Consider the following 20,696-nt stretch of genomic DNA (forward strand, 5'->3'; position numbering starts at 1 on the left):
CGTCCTACTTTACGCAGCCAACGACTGTTCCGTCTGGTTCACCGTCATGTTCACCTTTGACCGACTTGTGGCTATTCGCTGCCAGAATCTGAAATCTAAATACTGCACCGAGAGAATGGCGGCTGTGGTTCTGGGGACTGTGTCCACGGTAAGCTGTTTAAAGAACTTTTTCTGGTATTTTTTGCTCTCCGGTGAATACCATCTGAGTAACATCCCTTGGTTTTGTTATGAACGATATGGTGTCCTGATCTCCGTGGCCTGGACAGTAGCTGAGTTCAGCAGCCTTCTCTTTACACCTGTTATTCCGTTTATGGTCATTCTGGTACTCAATGCTTTGACAATCAGACACGTGTTAGTGGCGAGCAGAGCACGGAAAAGACTCCGGGGTCACAGCAATGGGGATAGTTCCAAAGACCCGGAAATGCAGAGCCGTCGGAAGTCGCTCATTTTACTGTTAGTCGTGTCGGCGATTTTCATCGTGTTGTGGTCACTTTTTATGGTGCACACTTTATGGACACGATTGTGGATCTTTTCTTTGTCAATGCTGACGTATTCTAGGTTTGTGACTGCGTTCCCTCCTTGGACCATTGGGGAGCTGGGCTACATGCTGCAGCTCCTGAGCTGCTGCACAAACACGGCTCTCTATGCCGTTACCCAGAAGAGGTTCCGAGAGCAGATGAAGGAGGTGGTGAAAACTCCATTCAGTCACAATATGAGACAGATTGATCAGAGAGAGGAGGTGACAAATCCTCGCTGCCCACCTGCCTGAACCAACTGGTGTAGCGGTTAACGTATCACTTTAGAGCGCCAACGATGCGAGTTCAGCCTACGCCGCGGTCAGCAAGGAGTTTGTCCGTTATACCGTCAGGGCGTGAGTTTCCACCGGGTGCTCCGGTTTCCTCCCACAATCCAAAGGCGTTCGTGTTCACAGGTAAATTGGCCAGATGGGTGCAATTGGCTCGCGCGGTCTCCTTATGATGGAACCACCCTCTCCTGTGCTGCAACATAATAAAATTCTGTAAAAATTAAACACTGCACCACAGAGTCCGGATTTAGTAACCCTCCAATAAAAGGGCTAAATGTCTATGACCGTTACATTTCAATGGCAGTCGTGTGTTCATTTCTACCACGTCATGCGCACATAACTGTAATAACATTATTTTCCCACGTGCAGTTCCATTTATCTAAATCAAATTATCTAAATATTTAAGTTCAATTTACTAAATATTTAGGCCTTTCAGATGGAGCGGCAACTCATCTCCTCTGTTGGTTGTATCAATGCCAGAGTAGACCGATGACCATAACTTGTTTCACTCTGTGGAGAAGTTCTTAGATTCGATGAGCCTTTGCCCGACTGCTTTGTTTCCCATAGTTCTCGAGAGACAGCCGGAACTGCGCAGACAGGGAATGCGCGCGCGCGCGTACAAACACACACACACACACACACACACACACACACACACACACACAATACAGAGTTAATGCTTGAGAGTGAAGGAGGAACGAACAGGAGTAAGAACGAGTCAGAGAGAGGGAGATACATACAGTCATAGAGTCACCGCCGTTCTCATAACTGTATTGCCTAAATGCTGGATATCGTGTGTTAATAATTACCACCTGTAACTGAATCTTTTTTTAAACTTTTTCACCAAGCTACTGATTTAACCCAAGCTTAATCACAACACAACTGGCAATGGCCAAATATTCCAATTACCTAACGGAATGTGTGAGGAAACCAGCATATGCGGGGGAAAACCCACGCGTTCTGGGGGAGAGACTATCGAGCTCAGAGCTCCAGAACGCTCTGAGCTGCAAAAAAAAAAAAAGCTGTACTAACCACGGCGCTGTCGTGGGGCACAATGTAGTTGCCATTCTCAAACACGAGAATATCTGAAGATTTTGGAAATCCAGGTAGTACAGACAAACTAATGGAGAAACTCAGGCGGTCAGGCAACATTAGGAACCAGAAGAAAAACACAAATTGAATTTGGCACAGGATACATTAGGGGAAGTTAAAAGAATTAGGAAGGAAATAAATAATTTGGCTACCCAAAAAATCAGGAAATACCTAATGTTTCTGAATCAAAGACATTATGAAAGTGGATCAAAATCTATGAAAATACTGGCGTGGAAACTGAAACAAATATATAGCAGAAAATACAATTCATAGAATTAGGGACCCAGGAACGAAAATGATAAAAAAAAAAGCTAAGTGAAATTCAAGAAGCTTTTGAAGTGTTTTACAAAATTCTATATTCCTAAGTTCCAGGGGGAAGCATAACCCAAATTGACACCTTCTTGAATTCTCTAGAGTTACCCACTTTAAGCGAAGAACAAAATAGAACGATGACTGCTAATATAACTGAAGCTGAATTAAAAGATATAATTAGTAGGCTTAAATTAAGTAAGTCATCAAGATCAGATGGGTATACGACAGAGTGGTACAAAAAAATTAAAAATGAGTTAATTCCTGTTTTACTCCCCACTCTGAACTGGGCTCTAAAAACGGCACAAATACCACTCAGTTGGAAGGAAGCGAGAATCTCAGCTATACCGAAAGAAGGCAAGGATAAAATGGAATGCGGGTCATTTAGACCAATATCCGTTCTTAATATAGAATGCAGTTTATTTACCACCATCATGGCAAAACGATTAGAGGAGCTTCTATCCATACTGATACGTAACGCTCAGACAGGTTTTATACGACAACGCCAGACACAAGACAATATACGAAGGATACTTCACATTATGGATCATATACAAAAAAAATAAAATCGAAGCAATAGTGATAAGCGTGGACGCTGAAAAGGCATTTGATTCGGTTAATTGGTAGATGGTGGTGGACTTTAGGAGATCTAGGCCTCATATGGAGCCAGTGATCATTAATGGAGAATGTGTGGAGCAGGTTAAGACCTACAAGTATCTGGGAGTACAGTTAGACGAGAAGCTAGACTGGACTGCCAACACAGATGCCTTGTGCAGGAAGGCACAGAGTCGACTGTACTTCCTAAGAAGGTTGGCGTCATTCAATGTCTGTAGTGAGATGCTGAAGATGTTCTATAGGTCAGTTGTGGAGAGCGCCCTCTTCTTTGTGGTGGCGTGTTGGGGAGGAAGCATTAAGAAGAGGGACGCCTCACGTCTTAATAAGCTGGTAAGGAAGGCGGGCTCTGTCGTGGGCAAAGTACTGGAGAGTTTAACATCGGTAGCTGAGCGAAGGGCGCTGAGTAGGCTACGATCAATTATGGAAAACTCTGAACATCCTCTACATAGCACCATCCAGAGACAGAGAAGCAGTTTCAGCGACAGGTTACTATCGATGCAATGCTCCTCAGACAGGATGAAGAGGTCAATACTCCCCAGTGCCATTAGGCTTTACAATTCTACCGCCAGGACTTAAGAACTTTTTTTAAAAACTATTATTAATGCTTTATGAGATAGTGATTTAGATGCATATCATATTTTTTACTGAGTTAAGTATTGTATGTAATTAGTTTTGCTACAACAAGTGTATGGGACATTGGAAAAAAGTTGAATTTCCCCAGGGGGATGAATAAAGTATCTATCTATCTATCTATCTATCTATCTATCTATCTATCTATCTATCTATCTATCTATCTAACTGGAATTTTCTTTACCGAGTTTTACATAGATTTGGTTTCCAAGACACAATTATTAAAACTATACAGATACTATATGACAATCCTAATGCTACGATTAAAATCAATGGATATTTATCAAATAGTCTTACCCTAGAAAGGGGCACGAGACAGGGTTGTACATGGTCACCGCTACTCCGCGTTATATCTGGAACCATTAGCTCAATACATCAGACAAAATGAAGATATCGGGGGAATTACTATTAAAGGGACAGAGCATAAATTGGTTTGTTATGCGGATGACATTTTGATCTATCTAGGGCAAACAACATACTCTTTACCTAAATTGATGCAATCCTTTGAACAATATGGTCAATTACCAGGATACAAGATCAACATAGATAAAACCCAATTACTTTCATATTTCTTTAGCCCATCAAGAGAAATCCAAAGTAGATACCCCTGGGCATGGCACACAGAGTCTTTAAAAGCCCCATTATGCCAAAAGATTTGGCAAAATTATCAAAATAAAATTATCAGCATTTATATAAAAAAATTATGGAAGATATGGCAAGATGGAACCTGATTCCTTCTTTCAGTCTCAATTCAAGGATTGAGTCTATTAAAATGAATATACTGTCCAGACTGCTATATCTCTTTCAGACCCCACCAATAGAGATTGATCAAAAACAATTCAATGAATGGAACAAGATGTCGTACAGGTATATTTGACAGAGTAATAGGGCTGGAGTTCGTCTCAAAACTTTGCAATTAGCAAAGGAAAAGGGGGGATGGGGCCTACCTTCTCTTAGAGATTATTATTTTGAAGCATAGTTGAGAGCTGTGCTATGTTGGTGCAACCCATCATATGGCGATCAATGGAAAAACATTGAGGAGCGGGTACTTCCCGTCCCCATACAAGCAATTTTGGCTGATAACAACCTGCAAAGGTATATAAATACTATTGATAACCCATGGGTGAAATTGACTCTTAAAATATGGAAAACTGCTATAAAAGAATGTAATCTAGGGGGAGATATTTGCAATACTTAAATGGTGTGCATATGACTCGTATTTTACACCAAATAAATTGGATGCTAGACTTAAGGACTGGACAGCTAAAGGAATAACATTCCTTTGGAACATAATGAAAGAAGGAATATTGTTCAGTTTTGAAATGCTTAAAGTGAAAGACTTATTAGAAAAACAAGATTTTCATCGGTATTTGCAGATGCGATAATATGTTAATAAGACGCTTAAAAATGTAACCAAGGCAAATTCATGCTTAATAGAGCTATTTAGAAAAGCATATAATTCAGATAATGGTAGTAGAATCATTTCAAGTATGTATAAAGGGTTGTCAAATCTTAAAACACATTCGACTTCATACATTAAAACAAAATGGGAGAAGGAAGTAGGGATAATTATATCTGAAGAAGAATGGACAACAACATGGATTTGTCAATGGAAGTGTACCAGTTCACAGAAATGGAGAGAGTTTGGATGGAAAAACTTGTTAAGATATTTTATTACACCCTCTCCGAAATCTCATTATGATAGTAACCGTCCTGTTTGCTGGAGAAATTATGGAAATCAAAATGCAAATCATTATCATATTTTTTGGGACTGCCCTTTTATCAAAAACTATTGCAGGGGGCTACACAATGCCCTTCAAGACATCTTTAAATGTTAAATATCCTTAGAGAGTAAGACCATATATTTTGGATATATACCTCAAAAATGATTGAAAAGAGATAAATATTTAATGAATATACTTTTGGTGGCTGGTCAAAAACTCTTACTAGGAAATGGTTATCACAGGAGAGCCCAACTTTAAATACATGGATGGAAATTACAATGGACATTTACAAAATAGAGAAGATAACAGCATCTGTTAATTAGAAGATGGAACAATTTCATTCATACTGAGAAAAATTCTTTAACTACATAATGCCTCATAGGCCTGATTTTATTCTCACAAATCAATGAATATGTTGTAAAATAAAAGATCACTCCCTACTTGTACATAGTTCTTTCCTTTTGCTTGTTTTTTTCTTTCCACTCTTTTCTATAAGTGTATACCTCAGATAAATACTTCGTGGAGATTTGTGATATATATGATATGTATGTACAATGTCTGAAATACATCTTATGGAAATGTTTGTTTGTTGAACGTCCATTAAAAAAATAAAGGAGTATGGTCGACGATTCGAGCCGAGACCCTGGGTAAAAGGGATGAATCTGGAGCATGTATTAAGAAATGATACATTGTTCCTCCAGTATGATATCACAGAAACACAAGACAGACCAAGACTAACTGACAAAAAACACATAATTATAACATATAGTTACAACATTGCAAAGCAATACCGAAATTTGATAAAGAGCAGACCATGGTCACGGTAAAAACAAAATGTCTTAAAGTTCCCGATAGCACATCATCTCACGCAAATGGTAAAAGGAAGAAAAACTCTTCCTGCCATGATCCGCCAGCGCCGCAAACTTACCGATGCAGCACCCTGGAAGCACCCGACTACAGCCAACTCTGAGTCCGTCCGAAGACTTCGAGCCTCCAACAAGACTTCCGACACCGAGCACCGAGCACCATCTCTGCCGAGCGCTTCGACACCAGCCCCGGCCGCCAAGCAATCGGCAAAGCCGAGGATTCGTGACCTTCCTCTCCAGAGATTTTTGTATCGCACAGTAGCAGCGGCAGCGAAACAGGCATTTCAGAAGTTTCATCAGATGTTCCTCCGTGCTTCTCACGTCGGTCCCCATAAAATCAGGATTGTACACGGCATCCTACTTCACAGATAACAGATATTCATCCCGGAGTGGCCGCGGCGTGCTGCGTCGCGTCTCCATCTTCTCTAAGAGACTTGAGTGAAAGGAGAGAAGGAAGGGGTGATTAATATACCAGGAATCAGAAATTTAGAAAAGATATGGGAGGGGCTAAAAGGTTTGTGGGGCAGAGACATTGCACTCCTAATCAGGAACAGCTGCACTCAGGGGAAACAATAACAAAGCGTTCCCATGAGTTCATTTGGGTGGAATACAAGAATAGGAAGGGTGATATCACACTGATGGGATTGAGCTACAGACTACCCCTCCACTCCTCCCGCCCCCTCAGTAGTCTCTGGGACATTGAAGAACAGATATGTACACAGATTAAGGTTATGTGTTAAAATAATAGGGTTGTTGCCATGGGAGGATTTCATCTTCCCTTATAAAAGCTGTCATCATCTTACTGCAAGGGGTTTAAATAGCGCAACGACGTATGTTTATCCAGGAAGGTTTCTTAATCAACATGAAGACTAGAGGAAGGGGCTGCTGCAGACTTGATATTGGGTGCTCAGTCTGGGCAGGTGACTGAAATTTCAGTAGTTCGGCAGTTGGAGACAGTGTCCACAACACCTTAGCTTGCCGAATAGCAATAGATAACGATGGACCTTGCGCGGGAGTCTTAAATTCAAATAGGGCAAATTTCGGCAACGTTATGCAGAAAGTAATGAGAGGTTGTTGGGGACACTTTTTTCCTGGCAAGTCCATTTTCTCCATGTGGAGGGTGTTTAATGATTAATGGACAGGGTGCATGAAAGTTATCTTCGAGTTATAGGGAAGAACTGGGATGGAAAGATAAGAGAACCTTTGATGTTCAGAGAGGTGATGGATTTCATCAAGAAGAAAAAAAGAAAATCATGTAAAGTTTCGTAAGTTAGGATCAAAAGGAGCACATGAGGATTATATAGAGGACGGAGAAGAAATCAAGAAGGGAATTAAGAAAACCAGGAGGGGCCATAAAATGTCCTTGACAAGTAGGATTAAAGCGATTCCCAATGCAATATATACCTACATAAAGAGCAAGACGATAACAAGCGAGACAGTGCGACTACTCAAAGATAAATATGGGAATATTCGGAAAGTGTGAGTGAGATACGTACTCAGCACTTTGCGTCGGTATTTATCAAACAAAAGTGCAAAGGAGGACGAGGAGATCAGTGTTCGGGCGGAAACATGTTAGAGCGTTTAGAGGGCAAGGGGAGAAAGTGTTGCGTCTCCTAATGAGTATTAAGGTGGATAAGGCAGTACGGTCTTGCAGAATTCATTCCCATTTATTTAAAATAATAGCACCTGATGTCTTGAGAAGTATCCTTGTGTCCTCTTTAGCCTCAGGCAAAGTCCCGGAGGTCTGGAGAGTGGCAAATCTTGCACCTCTGTTTAAAGTGGAAACCAGGAAAATTCCGTGAAACGATAGGGTGGTGCGTCTCACAGCACTTACAGGCAAATTTCTGGAGAAATCTTTTTACGATAGGATATTGTTGCAATGAGTGAATGTGGAGATTCCAAGTGCAGGACACAGTCAAGGAGATTTAGTTAGGATGCAGGCGTGAACGGCAAAAATGTGGGAGAGCAGGAAGGTAGGCGACAGGCAGAATTTATCTGGACACGGAGTGCAGAAAGGCAAACAGCAGACAGAACTCTTCTTAGCACGGTGGGACGGAGCTACGCAGGCAAACCTAGGTGCTGAAGTAAAAGTTTAGAAAGCTTATCTTGATTCTGAGAACCTGTGTTTCACACGTAAACCTCCGGACTGGAATAGAACTTAGAAACTGATTTTGACACGAAGAGACTGAGTGACGCAGGTACAGTGGAATACAAAAGTTTGGGCAACCCTGGCCAAAATTTATTTTACGGTAAATAGTTAAGTGAGTAGAAGATGAACTGATCTCCAAAAGTCATAGAGTGAAACATGAAACCTTCCTTTTAACACTTTAAGCAAGATTAATTCATTATTTTTATTTTGTACTATTTTAGAGTGGAAAAATGGAAGGGAACACCATACCAAATCACTGGACACCCCTAGAGATTTGAGCTCTCAGCTAACTTTTACCAAGGTCTCAGAAATTAATTAGCTTGTTAGCGCTATGGCTTGTTCACATTTAGGAAAATTCCGGTGATGCAAACTTCAAAGCTTTATACAGACGCTGACTTCTCCAAACTGAGCAGACTCTGGAGTGTCGGTGCACTGTTCAATGTGCAGCGATACGTGCACAAATATGAACTTCACATTTCCTGCGCCCTAACCACAAAATTCAGCGTAGGAGGTTTGCAAAGCAGCATCTAAACCAGCCTGATGCATTTTGGAAACATGTCCTGGGGAATGAGGAAGGTCAAATATAACTTTTTGGCCTTATGTTTGAACTTATGTTTGTAGAAAAAAATGAGTGCAGAATTTCATGAGGAGAACATCTCTCTAACTGTTATGCCACGGACGTGGTTCGGTCATGCTTTTGTCTTGTGTTGCATCTAGTGGCACAGGGAACATTTCTTGGCAGAGGGAAGAATTAATTCAATTAAATACCAGCAATTAAATGAAGCAAACATCACAGCGTCTGTAAAAAAGCTGAAGATGAAAAGAGGATGGCTTTCACAACAGGATTGTGACCCTAAACACACGTACGTCAAAATCCACAATGGACTACCGCAAGAGACGCAAACCGAAGGTTTTGCCACGGCCCTCAGTCCCTCCACCAAAACATCATCGAAAATCGGTGGATAGACCTCAAAAGTGCAGGGCATGCAAGACGACCCAAGAATATCACAGATCGAGAAGCCGTTTGCAAGGGAAAATTGGCGAAGATCCCCCAAACAAGAATTGAAAGACTCACAGAAAGCGTTTATATGTGGTGATACTTGCCAAAGTGGGTGTTACTAAGTACTGACCATGCAGGTTGCCGAATGTTTTCCTTCGGGCCCTTTTCCTCTTTTGTGATTTTGAAACTGTAAAAGATGGAAATTTTAAAAAAGTAATCTTGCTTAAAATATCAACAAAATATTCTTTGGGGCGTAGAAGGTTGAGGGGGGACTTGATAGAGGTATTTAAAATTTTGAGGGGGATAGATAGAGTTGACGTGGATAGGCTTTTTTCCATTGAGAGCAGGGGAGATTCAAACAAGAGGACCTGAGTTGAGAGTTAGGGGGCAAAAGTTTAGGGGGAATACGAGGGGGAATTTCTTTACTCAGAGAGTGGTAGCTGTGTGGAACGAGCTTCCAGCAGAGGCGGTAGCGGCGGGTTCGATATTGACATTTGAAGTAAAATTGGATAGGTATATGGACAGGAAAGGAATAGAGCTGAGTGCAGGTCGTAGGGACTAGGTGAGAGTAAGTGTTCGGCACGGACTGGAAGGGCTGAGATGGCCTGTTTCAGTGTTGTAATTGTTATATGGAAATTGTCACCTTTAACATTATGTCTTTTAGAAATCAAAGTCAACTTTTACTCGCTTAGCTATTCACAGTAATTGAAATCATGAACAGGTATGCCTAAACTTTTGCAAGCCTCTGTAATTCTCGGTGCTGGGGCGAAACTTAGAACACACAGTCCTAAGCGGCCAGGAAACGTTAATTACCACACAGGCAAAACCAACGCTCTGGTAAGTGTAGTGCGGCAAGTGAGTGAGTGGGCAAGTGAAGGAGTGGAGCTTTGAGGCTTTGGCTCGAGAGGCATCGGCGAGAGGAGGCAGAAGACGAGCTTGCTCCCAGAGAGGTAAGGCGGGGTAGGATTTTTTAATTAATTTAATTAACTTAGTAGTAGGTAATGGGGACAGTAGAAAGGGCAGTCCAGTGCTCCGATTGTAGGATGTGGGATGTCAGCGATAGAACAATCGGCCCTGATGACTAAACCTGTAAAAGGTGCATCCAGCTGCAGCTCCTGTCAAACCGAATAAGGAAAATTGAGCTGGAGCTGGATGAACTTCGGATCATTCGGGAGACAGAGGCAGAAATAGATTGGAGTTTCAGACAGACACACACACCTAAAAGTCAGGAGGCAGGTAACAGGGTGATTGTCAGAAGTGGGAATGGGAATAGACAGAAAGAGCAGAGCCCCGCTGTGGCCATTTCCATCAACAATAAGTATACTGTTTTGGATTCTTTTGGTGAGGATGACATACCAGGGACAAGTTGTAGTGATCGTGTCGCTGGCACCGAGACTGGACCCTCCGCTCAAGAAGGAAGAAGGGAAAAGAGGAGAGCCGTAGTGGTAGGGGATTCGATAGTTAAGGGGGCAGATAAGAGTTTCTGTGGGAGTGATCGAGCATCCCGGATGGTCTGTTGCCTCCCTGGTGCCAGAGTCCGCGATATCTCGGAACCAGTTTTCAGTATTCTCAAAGGGAGGGTGAGCAGTCCTATGTCATGGTCCATGTAGGGACCAAAGACGTGGATAGGAAAAAGGAGGAGGTCCTGCAAAGTGAGTTTAGGGAGTTAGGTACAAAGCTGAAGGACAGGACCTCCAGTGTTGCAATCTCAGGATTGCTACCCATGCCACGTGCTAGTGAGGCTAGAAATAGGAAGATAATGCAGCTAAATACGTTGCTAAGGAGTTGGTGCATGAGGGAAGGATTCATATTTCTGGACAATTGGGCCTTGTTCAGGGAAGTTGGGGCCTGTTCCGACGGGACAGTTTGCACCTGAATTGGGGGAGAACTTGCGGAAATGTTTGCTAGAGCTGCTCTGAAGGGGTGGTTAAACTAGATTTGCAAGGAGAGGAGAACCTGAGTGTTAGAGCAGATAGTAATGTGGAGGAGGATAATGTTTAGGGATAAAGGTTGGGAAGATGTGCCTGGAGACTGTGGAAGTGAGAGAGGTCCTCAATGAATACTTCTGTTCGGTATTCACCAATAAAAGTGAACTTGATGAGGGCGAGGCCTAGTTTAGCCGTGTTTAATAAATGTTTTATTTGTTATAAAAACCTGTCTCAATTATAGATTCATTGTTGCTGGATCATAACAATTGGGGGCTCGTGGAATGGATCATTTTTGAGTTTAAATCGTTGTTACATTTTTGATCGGTGTTTTGGATCAAAAGAGTCTTTTATTAAGTGCCCCTGAGTATCTTGTGCCTGTATCATGACCATGATGTAATTAAGGCTATGCTGGACATGATGTAATGGTCTTGTGTATGGTGGAATGACGTAATTTTCCCAACAATGAGAGGTCATGTTACATGGTTTTTCCAGCAGGGTATAAAAGGAGAACCACACCCAGAGACGTGGGGCAATTCGTGGTTGAATTCGTTCCGTGACTCCGTTTCGCTGTGTATTTGATGTTATAACGCAATTTTGTTTCAAAGTGGAGTTTTACTTTCTCCCTTAAGTCTCAAAGGTTATTGCCGGCAGTTTTGCTACAATACTGCCAGTTCATTTTGGTCCAGTCGGAGAGGAAAGATTTATCGAAGTTCGGAAAGCTGAAGAATCGAGGAAAGTTCGTGTTGTCGGCTGTAAAGCAGGTTACAACTTTATTTAATCGTTGTACGAGGAATTAGAAACTTGTGTTCATGTTAGCTCCTACATTTCTGAAAGCAGAAAGAGCTGGATGCAAAGTTTCGCAAGGAGAGGTCGGTGCCTTTAAGCCGTTTTATTTCCTTCAATCATAACTCCCCCGGCTAAGCATACTTTTGCTGGGATCAGCAGTACCGAGAAAGAGGATTTAATTACTGCAAGAAAAGTCTTTCCCTTAACTGACTGTGCAAATCATTTTGGACTTTTTGCAATTTTACTATAAAGAACTCCGTTCACATTTCTCGCATTAAGAACTGCTCGAGCTGACGTATCGCAGCCAACTTACCGTCAAGTAAGTTTATTTTTATTAATTTTGGGCTCTTTTTTAGCAGTGTTTAATAAATGTTTTGTTTGTTATAAAAAAAAACTGTCTCAATTATAGATTCATTGTTGCTGGATCATAACAATTGGGGGCTCGTGGAATGAACCATTTTTGAGCTTAAATGCTTGTTTGATTTTTGATCGTTGTTTTGGAAAAGGGGAATATTCGATAATTTTGTTTGAGTAATCACTTCCAAGTGGTATTCGGCAACAATGAATAATGATGACTTCCTGGAATAACAGGTTCTGGAGTTATTAACGAAGGCGAAAAAGAGTGATGTATTTGAGATTGCTAGCAGGTTGGAACCTAAAAGTATTTCGAAAGATACAACAATGCGTGTAATTCAGAGGAAAATCGCTGAACCCTATATGTAGTCGGGTGTTTCCTGTGGGTCAAGCAGCGATTCCGTTGCACCTGGAACAAGTAGCGTTAGGAAAGATTAGAATAGAAGCTGAATTAAAACAGAGGGAATTGGAAGCTAACTTGGAATTATGTCGATTAGAAGCTGAAAATAAAAGGAGGGAATTTGAACTTGCGATTGCGGAATTAAAGTCTGGGAATCAGTCTCCTGACTCTAGAAAAACGTTTGTTGTTAGTCAGGAAATTAAATTGGTCCCCCCTATTAGTGAAAAAGAAGTAGAAAAATATTTTCAAAATTTTGAAACTATTGCTATGATTTCAGAGTGGCCGAAAGAGAAATGGTTAGTGTTGTTACAGAGTTTAATAAAGGGCAAAGCACAACAGGTTTATACAGTTTTAACTGCTGAGCAAGCACTTGATTAAACACTGTAAAACTGCACAAATTCTATGCGTATGAGTTAGTCCCGGAAGCATATAGAGTAAGATTCAGAAATTTCAAAATATCTGTGGCGAAAACATGTGGAATTTGCCTACGATAAAGCTGTGTGTTTTGAGAGATGAGTTTCCTCTAAAAATGTAAATGGGGACTATAATAAATTGAAAGAGCTGATTTTAACGGAGGGATTTAAAAGGAGCATTCCTGTTGAAGTAAGGATATACTTAAATAAGAGGAACTCTGCTACTTTGCAGGACTCCGCGAAATTTGCTGATGAGTATACTTTAATCCATAAGAATGAATTTCCTCAGGGCCGAACTTTTAAAAGGAAGCATAACACAGAGACAGAAGGTAAACAAGAAATTAAATCAGTAGGTATTGAGAAAGGTAAGGAGAAAGTAAACCTGTGAAGGAAAGCCAGCTTGGTCCCACTTGTAATTATTGTAAGAAACCTGGTCACGAAATATCTAACTGTTTCTTATTGAAAAGGAAGGAGAAGGAATCAGTCCCAGATGCGTGTTAGCAACATACTGAAACACCTGTAAATTCACAGGGTTTGATAAACACAAATGAGGTTTTGTTAGAGTCTGTCCAAGTTCGGAAGGGATACGATCATTTTATAAATGAAGGGTTTGTATCCTTGAAAGAAGGATCTACTCCGGTGCTAATAAAAGTCCTTAGGGATTCTGAGCTTCTCAATCACTGATGTTAGACAGTGTGTTAAAGCTTAATGATGAGTCTGACACTGATGAGGTAAATTTCATATGATTTGTTGGGAGTGCCCTTCTGCCTGTACAGTTGCAAAAAGTAAATTTCAGGTCAGGGTTAGCTACAGGACTTGTTAAAGTAGGACTACAACCTAGTTTACCTGTGAAGGATATTTCTTTATTGGTAGGTAATGATTTGGCAGATGGCTCAGTTTTTCCTTAAGTGCATTTGACAATATACTCAGACGAACCACGGAATGATTCTAACACAGATTCATCATGTGTTGTAACTCGAGCTATGGTTAAAGGATTGATGTGCAGAATGAGATTGTTACACATGATTGTTCAACTCAGGATTCGGGTTTTGAAGATGTGTCAACCATCCAGAATCGCAAGGTGCCTTGGAAAGGTTTCATTCTACCCTCAAAACTATGATTAGGACGTATTGTGTGGAAAATAAAAATGATTGGGATGAGGGTATACACATCCATTTGCAGTAAGAGAGTCGGTACGAGATTCATTATGTTTCAGACCATTTGAACTTGTATTTGGGCATAGAGTTAGATGACCCTCAGCCTTATTAAAAGAACAATGGATTAATAAAGAGGTATACACTAATTTGTTGGACTATGTTTTAAAATATAAGGACAGATTACATAAAGCTTGTAGCTTAGCCAGGGAAAATTTAAAATGGGCTCAGAAAAAACTAAAAACGATGAAGAAGCTAAACTGAGGACGATTAAGACTGGATATAAGGTGCTGGTTCTTTTCGAAGTGGAAACGAATCCTTTACGATCTAAATTTCATGGTCTTTATGAAATTGTGTCTGTAATCAATGATGTGGATTACGTGATAGAAACTCCAGATCGTAGAGGACCAATCAACTTTGCCATATAAATATGATAAATCCATATTATAAGAAACAATCCGCTACTATGACAGTTGTGGTCAATAATAATTAGTCTGATCTCTGTAGGAACATTATATATAATTTATCTGAATCTCATTATAAACACAACATTCTTTCTGTCAGATTACCAAACTTAACCATTCTGGAAAATATTGATGTGAAATTAGCAAATTTACAGCCAGAGCAGAAGCTGAGGATGAAGCAATTAACTTTTAAATATAAGGATTTGTTTCCAGACGTTCCTAGAAGAACCACAGTAGCTTCTCATGATGTAGATGTTGGAGGTGTAAAACCTATTAAACAACATCCATACAGGATAAACATGAAAAAATGTGAACTTGCTGAGAAAGAAATTAAATATATGCTAGATAATAATATTATTCGACCTCCGAACTCGAATTGGGGTTCACCTTGTTTTATTCTGCCTAAATCAGATCGTAGCATTCGGTTTTGTACGGGTTACAGGAAGGTGAATGTTGTAGTGAAAACAATTCCTAGAGTAGTTGATTGTATAGATAAAGTCGGAAAAGCACAGTTTGATTGATTTATAGAAAGGTGATTGGTGTGTTCCATTAACGGATAGAGGTAGAGAGATTTCTGTACTTGTAACTCCATCTGGGTTATATGAATATTATGTTCTTCTATTTGGGATGAAGAATGCCCCAGGTGCTTTCTAGCGGATGATTAACTCTGTGATTCAGGGATTAAAAGATACACAAGCTTATATTGACGATTTGGTGACAGGGAATGAGACTTGGGAAGCACACATTACTGAGATGGAGATATTATTTGAAAGGCTTTCAAAAGCTAACCTAACTATTAATTTAGCTGAAAGTGAATTTTGAAATGCCACTGTGACTACCCTTAGTTGTGTTGTAAGACCAGGCATGGTTAAGGAAAATGGTTAAAGAAATACATTAAACTCCAATTTAGTAACGAAATGTTTAGTGTTACAAGAGTACAATATTTTGATACTCATATAAAATAAAGTGACATGTAAACTCATATAATGTAAAATAAACTCATATAAAGATACTGTGATTGCTGATTGTCTATCTCGACGTTGAATGTACAGTGGAGGGAGGTGCTACGTACCCGTGGGTATCCTGTGCCTGTCACATAACCATGATGTAATTCAGGCTATGCTGGACATGATGAAATGGTCTTGTGATGGTGGAGTGACGTAATTCTCCCGCCAGTGAGTGGTCATGTGATAGTCTTTTTCAGCAAGGTTTAAAAGGAGAACCTCCCACCCCTGTGACGTGGGGCAGTTCGTGGTTGAATTCGGTCAGTGACTCCGTTTTGCTGCGTCTTCGTTGTCATGACGCAGTTTTGTTTTAAAGTGGAGTTTAAAGTGGAGTACAATTGTAGTGCTACAATACGTCAGTGGTGGGAAAGATGCCGGAGTCAATTATAAAAGATGAAATTACGACACATTTGGATAGCAGTAGAAGGATCAGTCCGAGTCAGCATGGATTTATGAAGGGAAAATCATGTTTGACTAATCTTCAGGCGTTTTTTGAGGATGTAACTATGAAAATGGACAAGGGAGAGCCAGTGGATGTAGTGTACCTAGACTTCCAGAAAGCTTTTGATAAAGTCCCACATAGGAGATTAGTGGGCAAAATTAGGGAACATGGTATTAGGGCAGAGCACTGACATGGATTGAAAATTGGCTGGCTGACAGGAAACAAAGAGTAGCGATTAACGGGTCCCTTTCGGAATAGCAGGCTGTGACCTGTGCGGTACCGCAAGGTTCGGTGCTGGGACCGCTGCTGTTTACAATATACATTAATGATTTAGATGAAGGGAATAAAAGTAACATTAGCAAATTTGGTGATGACACAAAGCTGGGTGGCGGTGTGAAATGTCAGGAAGATGTTATGAGAATGCAGGGTGACTTGGACAGGTTGGGTGAGTAGGCAAATGTATGGCAGATGCAGTTTAATGTGGATCAATGTGAGGTTATCCACTTTGGTGGCACGAACAGGAAGGGAGATTACTATCTAAACGGAGTCAAATGAGGAAAAGGGGAAGTACAACGAGATCTAGGTGTTCTTGTACATCAGTCAATAAATGCAAGCATGCAGGTACAACAGGCAGTGAAGAAAGCTAATGGCATGCTGGCCTTTATAGCAAGAGGAATTGAGTATAGGAGTAAAGAGGTCCTTATGCAGCTGTACAGGGCCTTGGTGAGACTCCACCTGAAGTATTGTGTGCAGTTTTGGTCTCCAAATTTGAGGAAGGACATTCTTGCTGTTGAGGGAGTGCAGCGTAGGTTCACAAGGTTAATTCCCGGAATGGTGGGACTGTCATATGTTGAAAGATTGGAGCGACTGGGCTTGTATACACTAGAAATTAGAAGGATGAGAGGGGATCATTGAAACATATAAGATTATTAAGGAATTTGACACGCTGGAGGCAGGAAGCATGTTCCCGCTGATGGGCGAGTCCAGAACTAAAGGCCACAGTTTAAGAATAAGGGGTAGGCCATTTCGAACTGAGATGCGGAAAAACTTTTTCACCCAGAGAGTGGTGGAAATGTGGAGTGCACTGCCCCAGAAGGCATGGAGGCCAAGTCTCTGGATGCATTCAAGAGAAAGTTAGATATAGCTCTTATAGATAGCGGGGTCAAGGGATACGGGGAGAGGGCAGGAACGGGGTACTGATTGTGTGTGATCAGCCATGATCACAGTGAATGGCGGTGCTGGCTAGAAGGGCCGAATGTCCTACTACTGCACCTATTGTCTATTGTCTATTGTCTAATACTGCCAGTTCAGTTTGGTCCAGTCGGAGAGTGAAGATTTATCGAAGTTCGGGAGCTGAAGAATCGAGAAAATTTGGTGTTGTTGGTTGTAAAGCAGTTCGAACTTTATTTAATCTTCGTACGGGGAAATAGTATATTCTGTCCAAGTTAACTCCTGCATTTCTCAAAGCAGAAAGAGCTGGATGCAGAGTTTCACCAAGAAAAGGTTAGTGCCTTTAAGCCGTTTTATTTCCTTTAATCATAAATCCCTCGGTAAAGCATACTTAAGTTGGCATCAGCAGTAAAGTCGCGAAAGAGGATTTAATTACTGCAAGAAAAGTTACACATTTAACTGTCTGTGTAAATCTTTTTGCACCTTTTGCAATACTACTTTAAATAACTGAGTTCACATTTCTCGATTTAAGAACTGTTCAAGCTGCCGTGTCGTAGCCGACTTCCAGTTAACTTAGTCGTTTGTTTTTATTTTACCAGTGTTTAATAAATGTTTTATTTTTTTTAAAGACCTGTCTCAATTATATATTCATTGTTGCTGGATCTTTATTCTTTCATCAGACCTGCAGGCCGCTCCCTAACCGATTGCTCTATCCCACGGCAGAGTGGTCAATTCATAAATGTGTTTATTATTCAAGATTCAGAATTGTTTAATATGATTTCCATTGCACAAGCTCAAAGGAGAACGAGATAGGTGTTACTCCGGATCCGTTGTACCGCAAAAAAACACAGTAGAACAAACAGCACAATAATGAAAAGGACAATAAAAATGAATATAAAAATAGTTTACATTCAGAGATTGATATGTCTATAATGTGATTCTAGTGACTATTGATAAGTTTACTGATAGGAACTGATAAAGTAGTGGTGTTGGGTGGGCGGGATAGATGGGGGAATGAGTTGGTAGGTGAAAGTGTCAATCAGCCTTAATGCCTGGAGAAAGTAACTGTTTTCCAAACTACTGGTCCTCGCGTGGACGCTGCGCAGCCATCTCCCCGATGGGACACCGATGGTCACTTTGCCGTTACTGGAAAACGAAAACAATCTTGTTTTACATACACTTCATTCAGAAAAATGATTACCTCAGAGCACTGAGTTTCCAGGTAATACAATGACAGAGTACAGAATAAAGTGCTGCAGTTACAGAGAAAGTGCGGCGCTGGGGAACAAGAAATTGCAAAGCAAGAGCGAGGCAGATTGAAATATCAAGTGGCAATCTAAGTGTCAGGGTGAAGTTTTAAAGTTTTTTATTAATGGCGTGATTGAAGCTGTTACTGAGCCTGATGGTAGGGGCTCTCAGTGTTTTGTGTCCCCTGCGAGATCATGCACAATGAATGTCCGGGATCAATGAAAGATGCATGTTGAGTAATTAACGTCAGCCCGCACGGAGCCTGGTTGGGTCACTGGGGGATTCGCAGCTCTATTTAAAATTGCTCCTTTCGATGAAGGTTCACTAAGAGAGGAATCCCTCCGTCACACACGGACCGCAGCGGCTCCACAGCGGAAGACAATAATCGGGGAATTGTGAATATAAAAGTGGGATTTTATGTGAATGTGAACGGTTGTTTCTGCAGACTGGAATCTGGAAACATTGACGGAAAATGGTTCAAGATCGAGAATTAGGACGATGGGATGTTCAGGCGTCGGTGAAGGGTGTCTTCAGCGTGGCTCCCTATATTTTTTCGAATGGAAATTGGATGACAGCAGACAAACGGTTTAAATATTTACTCCTGACAATTCAGCCCATCTACTATCCCGTTCTCGCTTTGTTTGCATTTCCCGGTATGTTGCTGACGAGCGACTGGAGAAACCATAGTATGAGAAGCAGTTTTCACGGGGTCTGGTTAGGAGAACTGATTGGTGGGAATTTAACAACATGTTCAGGTTAACATGTTACATCGTCCTCATTCACTGAACTTCGGAGGATGAACCTGTAATACATTGATCGGATTCGGTCTATAACATTTTTCTCCCTGTTTTTTCTTTAAATAATAATGATGATGATGATGACGACGATGATGATGGTGATGATGATGATGATGATGCTAATAATAATAATAATAATAATAATAATAATAATAATAATAATAGCACTTCTCAAATAGACGATGAAGTTTCAATGAGGTTTTATAATACAAACAGAAATAACATAAAAGAACAGACGTAATTACTTCAGTTAAAAGCAAGGTTAAGTAAATAGCTTCTGAGCTGGCGTTTAAAATTTTCAACTGAATAAGCATCTCTTGTAGTTTTAGATATCGAACTCACTAATTCGGTAACCGGCATGTGAAGCCTGAGAGCTCGAGCTGAAATTACAGCAGCGCCTCAAAGCACTGAGTAATGAATCGATCTGTGTGCAGTGTGGAGCTGCGTTTTACTTTGTACCTTCTTACATCACTGTGTTAATAGTAAAGCAGTTCCAATTCTGAGCCCTATTCCAAATTCATCTTCACCGAAATCCGACAACACTTCTTCTCAGCTGTTCGTTGTTTGAAGTGGTGACGTTATTTTCCGGTTCTTTGTCGACTTCACTGAACTATAATCCTCGTCCCCAGCAGACATCGCCGATGCTGGAAAACTGCATTCTGCAAATCTGGGTTCAAAATGATGTTTCTATATTTCCGGACTGTGACTGTGCTGACTTTCCTCTTTCCCCCATGACGTGCTTCTGTTCCTTTCTATCCCAATAGAGAACGTGCTGACGATTGTTGTCCTGTCCCGGGGAAAGTGCGGTCTTTCTAAAGGAGTCACTCGTTACCTGTTGGCCATGGCAACAGCGGATCTCCTAGTTGTTATCTTCGACCTGGTACTGAGGCAGATTCCGATTGTTTATTGGGAAACGTTTATTTTCCTGATGAACATCCCCGTGTGTAATATCCACGCCGTCCTACTTTATGCAGCCAACGACTGTTCCGTCTGGTTCACCGTCATGTTCACCTTTGACCGATTTGTGGCTATTCGCTGCCAGAATCTGAAAGCTAAATACTGCACCGAGAGAACGGCCGCTGTGGTTCTGGGGACTGTGGCCGCGATGAGCTGTTTCAAGAATTTTTTTTGGTACTTTTTGCTCACAGATAAATACCGGCTTAGTAATGTCCCTTGGTTTTGCAAAGGGAAATATGCTGTTCTGATCTCAGTGGGCTGGACCGTAGTCGAGTTCGGCAGCTTCCTCCTCACGCCTGTGATCCCGTTTGTGGTCATTCTGCTACTCAATGCTTTGACCATCAGACACGTGTTAGTGGCGAGCAGAGCCCGGAGGAGACTCCGGACTC

This window comes from Hemitrygon akajei, chromosome 24 (assembly GCF_048418815.1).
Source record: "Hemitrygon akajei chromosome 24, sHemAka1.3, whole genome shotgun sequence".
Lineage (NCBI taxonomy): Eukaryota > Metazoa > Chordata > Chondrichthyes > Myliobatiformes > Dasyatidae > Hemitrygon > Hemitrygon akajei.